At 39.3% G+C, this 13059-nt stretch overlaps 1 long non-coding RNA gene across 1 annotated transcript; it reads right to left on the bottom strand.

Moving 5' to 3' along the window:
* Positions 1–250: 250 nt before the first annotated feature.
* Positions 251–10429, bottom strand: LOC132975930 (uncharacterized). The gene is made up of 2 exons (XR_009673342.1): positions 10039–10429; positions 251–558 (listed from the first exon to the last, which is right to left on the bottom strand). It is a non-coding gene; the product is annotated as an uncharacterized LOC132975930 (long non-coding RNA).
* Between the last annotated feature and the right edge of the window lie 2630 nt (positions 10430–13059).

Below are 13059 nucleotides of genomic sequence, written 5' to 3'. Positions count from 1 at the left end.
GTGACTGGCTGTGAACCGTTAAAGGAAGTAACTTGGCTGCCATTTTGTACCTGCCCTGATGAAGGCCTGTATGGCTGAAACATGTTGCCATGTTTTTATGAATCTGTAGCCCTGAAAGGCTTTTTATGCTGAACCCTCTGAGTGCCTCAGACTTCTTCAAAAACTTCTAAGTTGGATCCCCGCACGGAAGAGCACCAGAGGAACTAATTACCAAAATAATTTACAACACCCATGCAGCACTCCATGCATCTGCTTTTTGACTGGAAATATTGTATTTTCAAATTCCAAAACATTTCAAGGTTTTTAATGACTGTACGAATCCTGAACTGTGTTTAGTGAAACCCTGTAGAGACCAGGATGGACTAAACCCAACCCTGTACTCACAACAGAGCCTCCAGTCTACAGTTTGGACTCTGCAGAAAATCACACAGCAGCTTCACTCCTGAATCCTGCAGCTTGTTGTCACCCAGGTCCAGATCTCTCAGATGGGAGGGGTTGGACTTCAGAGCTGAGGCCAGAGAAGAACAGCTGATCTCTGACAAACTGCAGCTCCACAAACTGAATAAAGAATAAAAGATGTGAATAAAAAGAATGATCAATCAGATGATAACATAACAACATAACTAGGTCCAATAAGTGAGTATGTCCCTAAAATAAGTAGAGAGACTTTGTCATTCTGTTATTGTGGATCATTCAAATGTCAGCTTTCTACAGACATCATCCAAACATTCATACAGCTGTTCATGTCAATAAAGACACCAACATGTTACTGACCTCAGTCAAGATTACACAACCAATACTCTACTGATACATCTCTTCACGTGTGGTCTTTCTACACCAGAGGATACATCTCTTCATGTGTGGTCTATCTACACCAGGGGATACATCTCTTCATGTGTGGTCTATCTACACCAGAGGATACCTCTCTTCACGTGTGGTCTATCTACACCAGAGGATACCTCTCTTCACGTGTGGTCTATCTACACCAGAGGATACATCTCTTCACGTGTGGTCTATCTACACCAGAGGATACATCTCTTCACGTGTGGTCTATCTACACCAGAGGATACATCTCTTCACCTGTGGTCTATCTACACCAGAGGATACCTCTCTTCACCTGTGGTCTATCTACACCAGAGGATACCTCTCTTCACGTGTGGTCTATCTACACCAGAGGATACATCTCTTCACGTGTGGTCTATCTACACCAGAGGATACCTCTCTTCACCTGTGGTCTATCTACACCAGAGGATACCTCTCTTCACGTGTGGTCTATCTACACCAGAGGATACATCTCTTCACCTGTGGTCTATCTACACCAGAGGATACCTCTCTTCACAAGCTTCCAGCTTCAGGGGAGACACACATTTCAACCTGGTCTACCTCCAAGGCCTGTTTTAGGAGTTTTGACTCAATCAGTAACTATCTGGTTCGAGCACAGAGAGATTCTTTCCTAATATTCTCGTCAACGTCGGTAAAAGCAAATGGACATGTGCCACGCTGTTTGCTTGATAATGTCTGTTTGTTTAGATTAGTTTATAATAGTTATTTGTTTGATAAAGTTCATTGATTTATATATTAAGAATGTTGGTGGTGTTATCAGAATTAGTTCTAAACTGTTGAATCTGTCTCTACCTTATTAAAATGAACTTACTAACATGAAATTATTCACTTGTATATGTATGATCAAATTAGTTTAATATTGCTGTTTTGTTTTGACTAGTTTGGCTCTTGGAAAAACATGCCTCTGATGATGCAGAAATTAGGCCTTATGGTAAAAAAATACAGGAATAAAATAGGGAAATTAGAGGTGCTGAGGTGGAAGGGGCTATAAAAGCCTACTGCTGCTGTATTTCATTATGTGTTGTAACAGACACTTTTTTATTTTGATAAGCAAAGGGTCACAACCGCTTATAGACCCTAGGATCCATGTGACAAAAGACACCAAACAAAGCTGCCCAATTAGCGGGGTGGCATTATTGGAAGTCATTTTATTTAATTGTATGTTACTTTTATTTTATTTTCAATTTATCACTCTTGCTTACTTTTTGATATGGCCTTGGAACATAGTTAGGAAGACAAATATGAAAGAATTTATGAGACTCAAAACATTAAAAATGATCTTAGTATGTCAGGGGACATTAAGATAACTTCACTAAATGTGAATGGCTTAAAGAACCCAATAAAAAGGAAAAAAGTGCTACAAAAGATGAAGAGAGAGGGAGGAAATGTTATGTTCCTCCAGGAAATTCATCTCTCAAGAGAAGAACATAAGAAACTAGAAAGATTAGCAAATGCTCAAGTACACTCAGCCTCTTTTCATTCTGCAAGGAGGGGAGTAGCGATATTGATTACGAATAACACTCTTTTCCATACTGAAAAAAACGATTGCAGATAAAGATGGGAGATATATACTAGTTAAAGGAAGAATAGATAATGCTGAAATAACATTTTTGAATGTATACGAGCCACCGGAACAAGGGCCTGACTTTATATCCAAAATAATAGACTTTCTTGAGGCAAAAGGGGCAGTGATTATGGGGGGTGCTCTAAACCTGGTCATGAATCCCAGACTGTCAATACAATGTAAAACACAGAGCAGAGAAGGCCTCACGAATATTAAAAGCGGCAGAAACTGAGATTGGTCTTATAGACATCTGGAGAAAATTAAATCCTAACAAAAGAGACTACACTTACTACTCCGCAGCCCACAATAAATATTCAAGACTGGACTACTTTTTTATGTTTAAAACAGATTTAGAAAAGGTTTCCGAATGTGAAATAGATGCAATAGAGGTATCAGACCATGCAATGATATATGTGAAATTAAACTTAGAAATAGAGAAAAAGTCAACAATTTGGAGACTTAATAACTCACTTTTGAATGATACCCACATTAAAACTAGAATAAGGAAAGCAATAAAATAGTATTTGGAGATTAATGATAATGGAGAGGTCTCCCCCATCATGGTATGGGAGGGGGCTAAAGCAGTAATTAGAGGGGAACTGATAATGCTGGCTTCATTTAAGGTAAAGGAAAAAGAAAAGCAAAAAAAGCAATTATTAATCTCCTTAAATAGACTTCAAAATGAACACAAACAATACCCCAAAAGGCAGACTTTTCATCAGAAAAAAGTTAGAACAAATTGAACTGGAAAAGATTGAAAAAGCATTAACCTTAACTAAACAAAGGTATTATGATAACGGACCAAAAGCACAAAAGTTACTGGCATTCCGGCTGAAAAAACGAAATACAAAAGCAAAGATACTGAAAATAAAGGACAGTAACTCAAAAAATCTATTTAACAGGACAGAAATAGCAAATGAATTTGTAAATTATTACCAGAAGTTGTACACCCCAGAGTCTCAAAGTAACCTGGAAAAAGTCCAGAATTACCTTGAAAATATACATTTACCCCAGGTAACTGAAGAAGAAAACACAGAGCTGATACAATCAATAACAGAGAAGGAACTAGAAGAAACTATACGAAAAACAAAAAATGGGAAATGCCCAGGTAGTGATGGCTTCACAAATGAATTTTATAAGGAATTTCAACAAGAATTTATACCATATTTATGTAAAGTATACAACTGGGCCCTCGATACTAACGAGTATGCTCCCACATGGAACTCAGCAATAATTACAGTAATACACAAAGAGGGCAAAGACCCAACAGACTGTGCGTCATATCGACCAATTTCGTTGCTGAACGTTGACCAAAAACAGCTGACAGCTATTTTAGCAAACAGGTTGATGAAAATAATCCCTAATATTATAAATTTAGACCAGACTGGCTTTGTTCCAAATAGACACATGAGTGACAACGTAAGAAGGACTCTAAACATAATTGAACACTCTCAGAAAAAAAACAGCAATTACTCATGTTGACACTTGATGCGGAAAAGGCTTTTGATAGGGTACTGTGGCCTTATATATTTGAAACATGTGAAAAATTTAACTTCAATGGAAAATTTCTTGGTTGGCTACAAATGATGTACAAAACATCAAACGCGAGGATTAGAGTAAATGGCACCCTGTCGAGAGCCTTTGAACTCTTAAGAGGTACACGGCAGGGGGACCCCCTCTCCCCGTTGATCTTTATACTAGCTATGGAACCTTTAGCAGGAAAAATTAGGAATAATAACAATATACAAGGAATACATATTGGACAGGAAGAACACAAAATGGTAATGTATGCGGACGACGTAATTCTGTATGTAACTAATATAACCCAGTCTCTTACTGCAGTGATGGATGAAATAAAGCAACACATTGAAATTACAAGAATACAACTATGGCAAACTGGAAAACAACCTTAAACAGGACTTAAAGAGATGGTCAACCATACCACTATCTATAACAGGAAGAGTTGAAACAATAAAAATGACCATCTTGCCAAGATTCATGTTTTTATTTCAAAACCTACCAACATGCATTCCTCAAACTAACTTTAATAAATGGGACAAACTGTTGAATACCTTTGTTTGGGGAGGGAAAAAAGCTAGATCTAAATTTAAGACACTAAAAAAAAGAAAAACATCTGGAGGACTAGCCCTACCAAACCTCTCTAACTACTGTATAGCTGTCCAAATAAAAGTAATCCTAGCCTGGTTGAACAACAACTCTAAAGCAAAATGGAGAAAAATTGAAATATCACAAATGGAGAAAACGTTAAATGAATGCATATTTACTAAAGTAACTAATTTTACCGCCGATAGAATAGATAGCACCTGCATTAGCAGTACTTTAAGAGCCTGGGTAAAAGTTACACGAATAAAACAACTCCAAAAAGACCTGGTGTACTTACTCCTCTGAAATTGCAAGCGATAGAGACGTCAAACCAAATACAATAGATGATACATTTAAATTATGGGCTGAAAAAGGGCTGACCAGATTTATCCAGTTCATTGAAAATAAGGGGGTGGATACCTTTGAGAATCTCTCAAAAAGTTTCAATCTGCCAAATTCTAATTTTTTTAAATAGGCCTACCTCCAAGTAAGAAGCTACTCAACAAAAATAATGGGCAATAAGACTCTAAATGACATACACCCCTTAGTAACATATATAGCCAACACGTATAACAAACAAAACTCTAAGAATGTACTAGGAAACATCTATAGAATTATAGAAGGGGAGGGAGATGTGCTTAGACTTAAGGCACTGACTAATTGGGAAAACAAATTACATGTAAACATATTGGATGATGAATGGGAAAATATTTGTAGTAACACTTGGAAAACAACAAGCTCCTTATTTTGGAGGGAGTTCTCCTGGAAACTTCAAATTAGATACTTCAAAACACCTATCATCCAATCAAAATACAGCCATAGCATCACACCAAGCTGCTGGCGCAACTGTGGAGAAAGCAAAGCTAACCACACTCACATATTCTACTCATGCCCAGTTTTAGAACAATACTGGTCCTCAGTGAAAGAGGAAATAAACAAGATTTTTAAATGTAACCTTTTCCTCGGTCCACAAGATCTACTTTTGGGAGTTCCCCCCATGCTCTGTCCCTCAACTCAGATAAATACCTCTATAGAATTTTAAGAATAACAGCGATCAAACAGATAACTAAAAACTGGCTTAAACCAACCCCACCACAAATAATTAAATGGAAAGAAACAATTAAGAGTGTTTATAATATGGAGAGAATTACACATAGGATAAGGAATCTAGGTGACGTCTTTGAGTCACGATGGAAGATGTTAACAGACACAGATTTAATATAGGGGCGAAACGAAGATCAACAAAGAGTGAAGTTTTGCGTATACTTGAGCATTGAACTTAAGCCACAAGCAGATGTTGAAGAACATATAGACAAAAATATATATTAAATTCTATTAGAGTAGAACAATCCAAGGCCCACTTTTTTATTGTTTTGTTTTTCATTTTTTATTTATTCTTTTTGATAAGTTAATATGCTCTGTTGTTCTTTTGCTCTTTTTCTATTTTATTCTTTTATTTTTACTTTTCCCTTCCTTTTTGCTCACTCTTCTCTTCTGTCGTAGAATGAGCTAACAGAAATATTTATCCATGCCTGTATAGATGATGCACTTATATGTAGATCTATGCTCATTCTGACAGTTTATGTTATTTTTCTTCAAAACTGTCAAATAAAAAGTATTAAAAAAAAAAGTGAATTGAATTTGGATTGATGTTGCTTTGTTTAAATAAATTCTGTTATAATTTAAGAGAGCAGTTGTTTGTGATTACTGGTGTATTTACATTGTGATATAAGCTGGGTGCGAGGGCTTTGTGTACGGATTTCACGCCTTCAATTTATTAAATATAGTTATTAATTATTAACAATATTAGTAATTAAATAACTAATTTGAGACTGATTTTAGTGATATTTTGGTTATTTTTCCCTGATTTCAGGGTGGTGCCCCCAAGTTGATTAAACATAGTTTAACGATATTGTTATTTATCTTAATAATAATTAAATATAATTATTACAGAATATAACCAAATTTCACTAGATAAAACCCCAACACTTCAGACCGTGTTATCTATATCAACAGGACGTTTTAGGTCAAAGTTCAGCGTGGCGGTAATGTGTAGGGTTATCAATTGGGAGAGCTCCTGCTTTTCATAAATCAGCGAACAGGCTGAACAAAAAGAGAGAGGTGACACAGAATGGTTAACAAGAGAGATCGAAGGAGCGACATTTTTTAGTTTTATTTGCTCAAAAGTTGCCAAAAATTTAGCAGAGCTACGGGACTTAAGCACAGGAGGCGCTGCACTGCGTGCTCATCCTGACGCTCTTCAGTTCTGTCCACACTTCTCACCATCTTCTTCTGGCTTGACTGATGTAAAACAAACGCTTAGCTGATAAGAACATCACTTCCTTTCTTGAGTGAGCCCCAAAGAGCAGCTTGTCCGGAAACAAAAACACTTCTCATCATGCGTAACGGCCCAGACCATCTCCACACATCCAGCCGGTGTATGCTGCAGACACCGGAGTTGAGCTCCGACATTTCCTGACTTATTTTACCTCTGATTATGGTAAAAACAGTCAAAAGTTTCAGCGTGACATCACTTCTAAATACAGTAGCCTGCTGTTGAAGATCACCAGCTTTCATCAGACTCTAAATATGCCATCATAACTGAACATTTCCTTCTTATCCGAAAACGATATCACGCACAGGCGGTCCGATCATACAGAGGTCCGCTAGTTTAGCAGCGCTAAAATGCTTCCTTGAATTACGCACGGAGATGACACAGATAAAAAGTCAGTGACAGAGTTATAATATGATAGTATGGACAGATAGAAGAACGGACTGCCAGGCTCGTATCAAAAGTTGTTTAACTGAATTTACTTAGTTGAAGAACGTGAACTCCACACGGAGCTGATCAGACTGCTGCGCAACGCTGAAGGAGAAGTTCACGTCTGATGGTAGATTTGGCTACCCGGAGGTTCTTTAGGCTATGTGTGAACGCAAACAACAGAATTTTTCGTGCGGACTGTACCCGGAGTTTCTCCTCCAGACCCCGAGTATTTTTTCCGCAGAAAGTCAGAGTGAGCTGATATCTGAACGCCGTCGCATATTATCCGGAGAATTCACCTCGAGCCAATAGGAAGAGAATGATGTTTATATACAGTGACCGGCTAAAGTGTCTGCACGCGACCACTACGATCTCCGTGCACGTAATTAAACGGCTGCATTCTGTTTTCTGTTCGTCAGTATGTTGTTCTCCACTCTTTAGTGGATGTTGTCATTCCATTGGATTACACATAGCATTGATATAAAGGCAAATATTCTCATTATAACGTTGTGTAGCGGACTCTGTTGCTATGTCCACTATGTCCGCTACATCCGCGTTGTTTTTTTACGTCATGTCTTACCTCGGGAGACCGGGTTTCACCGGGGCTATGCCCCGCTATCTATTGTGCGCAAACACGACTTTATAACATGTACAAAAAAAAACACACAACTTTGAGAAATGAGGTCTGGTAGACCAGTGGCTTTGTTAAGTTGGCTGCCCGGCTATTGGTACTGTTGTCCGGCTTGAGTACGAGACATCAGTCCGCCAGGATTTTGAACTTATCAGGCCTGGGGCAGAGGGCATCAACGTCCTGTTGATATAGATAACATTGCCTAAAGTGACTGAAAAATAAATTAATCACACGTCTGTAAGTCAGGCTTTTCATCACCAGGTAATGGGGCCTCTACAGCTGTCAGTATTTAAATAGCAAAGCGTATGCTTTTAGATTATCTCAAGAAATAGCTGATAAAGATGGCAGATACAGTAGATCATCATATCAGGTTTCTTACTAAATGTGAAGTGCACTCTAGTGAATGCCTGCGCTCCTAATAAAGGTGAAGCCGAATTTCTTTCCAAGTTGAATGTGATTCCATCTCAATAACTCAGTCAGCGATCCGGTTGTGGATAGGCCTGGCCGCCCACTTCCATCTGATGGTGCGTTATCAGCAGCACTTCATGAATTAGGCTAAAGGACATTTTGGCAATGACTGACATATGGCGTGTTGTAAATCCTACAGCTCGTGAATACACATTTTATTCTAATGCTCATAACTCATACTCTCAGATTGATTATCTATTTTATCACAATCTATGGTGGAGAATGTGATTGACAGCAATATACATAATATGATTATTTCAGACCACACCCCCTTATATGCTCTCCTCTCACTTTCTGTAAATAACCATAAAAGTAAGCACTGAAGATTTAACAATTCTATACTTAAAGACAAAGAGTTTGTGTCTGTGTGACGAGTATATGTAGCAGAACAAGATGCAGACGAACTGACAACCCCCCCCCACCCCCCCCCCCCTCAGTGACCCGCTGGATCAAACAACTGTGAACTACAGCTTAAAAGCTCTACAACATCCTTTAGGTAAACATTTGACCAAAGACCAGGACACTTCTCATGGCTCTGTGTTTACATTAGACATGTCGTCTCCCACCCACAGATACCTCATGCTGAGATCTGGGAGACCTCAAGAAGTTGTAAAACTGACAGAGACTTTTTGGTCTTCTCAAATTAAAACAATACTCCCCCCTCGTGGATAGTCCGAATCGGGTCGTGTTAACAACAGTAGCTCCGAGTAATAATTTCTAATCCAAAATCCTCCAGTGTTTCCCACTTATAGACGATATTTGGGCGCGCCGCCCAAGTAAATTTATGGCCGCCCGAGTATTTATCCGACTTACTTATTTTTTCATTCATTCAAAAAATTGCTGCCAGAGAAAGAGAGACGGAGGGAGAGAGAGAGAGAGAGAGAGAGAGAGTGAGTGCAGGCGCGCTCATGGTTCAGTGCAGGAAGAGACGGGAGAGTGAGAGAGAGAGAGAGAGAGTGATAAAAAGAGAGAGAGGCAGAGAGAGAGTGAGAAAGAGAGAGAGAGAGAGCGAGAAAGATAAAAGATAAAGATAAACTTTATTGATCCTCCATGGGGGAAATTTTTGCGTTACAACAACTCAAGAAAACAGGAAACAGGAATATAATTATTAAAAATAACAAGAAGTTAAAAATCAAACATGTACATCAGTTAAATAAAGGGAGAAAAAATACAATAATAGAATAATACAAGAAAGAGAGCTAGAGAGAGTGTGTGTGAGAGAGAGAGGGAGAGAGAGAGAGAGAGAGAGAGGGAGAGAAAGTGTGTGTGAGAGAGAGAGAGAGAGAGAGAGGGAGAGAAAGAGAGAGAGTGTGTGTGAGAGAGAGAGAGAGAGGGAGAGAGAGAGAGAGAGGGAGAGAAAGAGAGAGAGAGTGAGAGAAAGAGAGAGAGAGAGGGGAGCGCTCATGGCTCCGTGCAGCTTCAGAGAAAGAGAGAGAAGGTCCGCTGTCCTCACACTCCTCTTGTAAATGGACCTTGCGCCAATCAAAACTGAAGCTTCTCATGGCTTCGTTTTAAAAATGTTAATGTACAGCTGCTTGCTGCTGATTCTGAACTCCTATAAATAACAGAATATCAAGAGGAACTTTTCAAAACGTGAGGCATACTCCTGGTGTTTGTGTCTGTCACATCATATGAATCTGAACAGAGAAATTAAACCTGTTGTCTTACTTCAGAGTCTCCAGTCTACAGACTACTCTGCAGTCCAGCACACAGCAGCTTCACTCCTGAATCCTGCAGATCGTTGAGGCTCAGGTCCAGCTCTCTCAGATGGGAGGGGTTGGACTTCAGAGCTGAGGCCATGACTTCACAGTGAGTCTCTGACAGTCCACAGTTAATAAACCTGTCATGACATTAATGGTACATAATATGTTATTTAAAGGAATGTTTGACAAATTGTGTTTTTCACATCAGAGGTTCAGCTGATCTGAACTCACTTTTGTTAACAAACATTTCCATCACTTGTAAATGTGTGTGTGTGTGTGTGTGTGTCTGACTGCTCCTGGTCCCCGTGATGGAATTGAAAAGTGGAGCGTGCATTTAGCGTGAACTATATCATCAGTGTGTACAGGGTTTTTCCTGTATAGAGAATTCATTGGCGCCCCCAAAGAGGTTTTACCCAGCGCCAAAGGAAAATCACGAGGGCCAAAAGAAAAAAAAGAGGATTCAAATTGCAAATCAAATCCTCTCTGAATGTGTTAAAAATATCAATACATTGGGGCGCTGGTGGCGCAGTGGTTAGTGCGCGCACCCCATGTATGGAGGCTGTCGTCTCACAGCATCTCCGCATGTCGTTCCCCACTCTCTCTCCCTGATTTCCGACTCTATCCATTGTCCTGTCTGTCCATTAAAGGCATAAAAAGCCCAAAAATAAATCTAAAAAAAAAAAAATAATAAATATCAATACATCAAACAACTGTTGAACAAGTAGAACATAACCTTAAATACGACGTCTCTGACTTCTAGCAGTCATCTCCCTTCTCATCCGTTTACACATGTGGCTCGCACTGGATAGCCAGCTGATTGACTGTGCGTTTCTTTTGACTGGTTCATGACGCTCCGCTAACACCCACAAGCGCTAAATGAGGGTTGATTTTCCGTTTGGCGAGTTCATTTCAAAGAGTAATGCTCTTCATTGCGGTAAATATTTATCCCAACAGTCATGTTAAAACTATACTAAACCACGTATGATGTAGCTGCGGCTACTTGTCCCTGCTCCTCTGCTGTCTGCAGACGGGTCATCGCGGGGGCACACCGAGACGAGACACACCAACATACATGGCTGCAAACGCACACGCACACACACCGGAACGCCAATCACCGCGCGCACCTGTTTACTTGTTGTGCAACGGAACACGGTTATGGACCGAGTCAGACTCAGGAACACACGTTCAACTTTTCTCCGTTCACTTCCACCGTGTCTGCTTTTATCAACAATCAATAACTTAAGGACCGTAACGTCAGCCAGCTGTAGTCTGTGAACTTCTCCACACAGACTGTCAAACAGCGCAAATATATTTTTATTATTTCTCAATTTCCTGATCTGATCAAATGATCCAAATTATCTGTGACTTAAATCTGTGATTATTTGACATAATACCTTAACTCAAATAAATGTACTTAAACAAATGTGTATGTAAAATGAAAACACAATTTAAAGGAAAAGAGCAGCCATCATAGGAAGAGGGTGAAATGAACTGGCAGGATGTGACCCCCCCTCTCCCAATTTCATTACACCCCTCTCCCTCAAAACCCCTCTCCTCCCGTTTCACTGTTGCAATAAAAAACTATTCTTTACCAGATTTAATTTGGGTTTCAGTAACTTAAGCATAATGATAATATTATTTATAAAATGGTCAGAAATAACAGGAAATGCATAAATTTCTGTCAAGTAAGGTAATACAGACTCGTAGACTATACTGTTATAGGCAGATCGAACGTTTACTACAGCGCATATAGTCACCCCCCAAAGGCCCATTCTGAGCCAGGTAAAACCCTCGTGTATAACGCAGCGCAGTTTAACAGAGTCTGTGTTGAGATGTTCACAGACTACAGCAGACTGTGAGATGACGTCACTATCGTTAAGTTAGCTGCAGACACGGTGACAGTGAACGGAAAAAGTGACCAGATCACGTTTGTTCCCAGCACACGGCCGTATGGCTCAAGGATCCACTGTGTTCTGTTGCACTAAAAGTAAAACTGTGCACCCAGTGGCTGGAGTCTCTCTGTGTGTGTGTGTGTGTGTGTCTGTGTTTCTGCAACAATGTAGGTTGGTGTGTCTCAGCGATGCTCCGTCATGAAGACAGCAGAGAGAGGAGCAGGGAAAAGTAGCTGCAGCTACATCAAATGTGCTTCATAAATAAAGTATAGCATAGTTATACATGAATGATGGGTAAAACATTTACCCGCCCTGTGGCCGATAGCCCTCTGAAATTTACTCGCCAAAAAGAAAATCTACTCGTTTGGCGGTTGTTCATTTCAGACCCTGCGTATACGTCATTACATCATACATAATATCAAATCAAGGCTTATAGTATTCAAGTAATAGGCTATTAATGACAGGAAATGTTTAAAGAAAATACTGACATGCTCTTTGTCTTGCTTTTTAAAAAGTTTATTTTAGATCTTTAAGTTTACTATTTTGAGGCTGGAACAAGTTTTCATTGTAGCCATGTAGGCTAACTCATTTAGCTGCAATCTGCTCATAGAGTCAGAGCAGAACAAACAGCAGACTCAGATGGATTCTTGTTTTGAGTTTGTAAAGTTATAATAAAGGGGCAGTTAAGAGGGGGGGGGCTCCGTTGTGTCAACAAACAACATAAATTGAGTCTGCTGACACGACTTCCTTTAAAAAAAAATAAAGGTGAGCATAATACTTTTAATTTTCCACGGAACATAATACCTTACTAACACTATTAAATGTACTGGAACAAATGTGTGTCAAACAAAAACAAAATTTATTATTTTGTCCGGTTTACTTTTTTATCCACCCGGCCACCTTCTGTAACGTGATGTAAGGTATTACTGTTGTTAACTTCAGTGATCATGTCACTTTTCATGTCACTTTTACTAAACAGTTATCTGGTTAATTGTGTTACTTTAAGTTCTTCTACTGTCAGTGTTGCTCCCCCGACCTGGCCTAGTGGTGCCAGAGAAGAAGTTTCTGTATGTAAATACAAAGAAGCAACACAG

This window comes from Labrus mixtus, chromosome 6, assembly GCF_963584025.1.
Source record: "Labrus mixtus chromosome 6, fLabMix1.1, whole genome shotgun sequence".
NCBI classification, from domain to species: domain Eukaryota; kingdom Metazoa; phylum Chordata; class Actinopteri; order Labriformes; family Labridae; genus Labrus; species Labrus mixtus.
The sequence above is the reverse complement of the archived record's forward strand: the minus strand, read 5'-3'. Positions and strand labels throughout refer to the sequence as shown.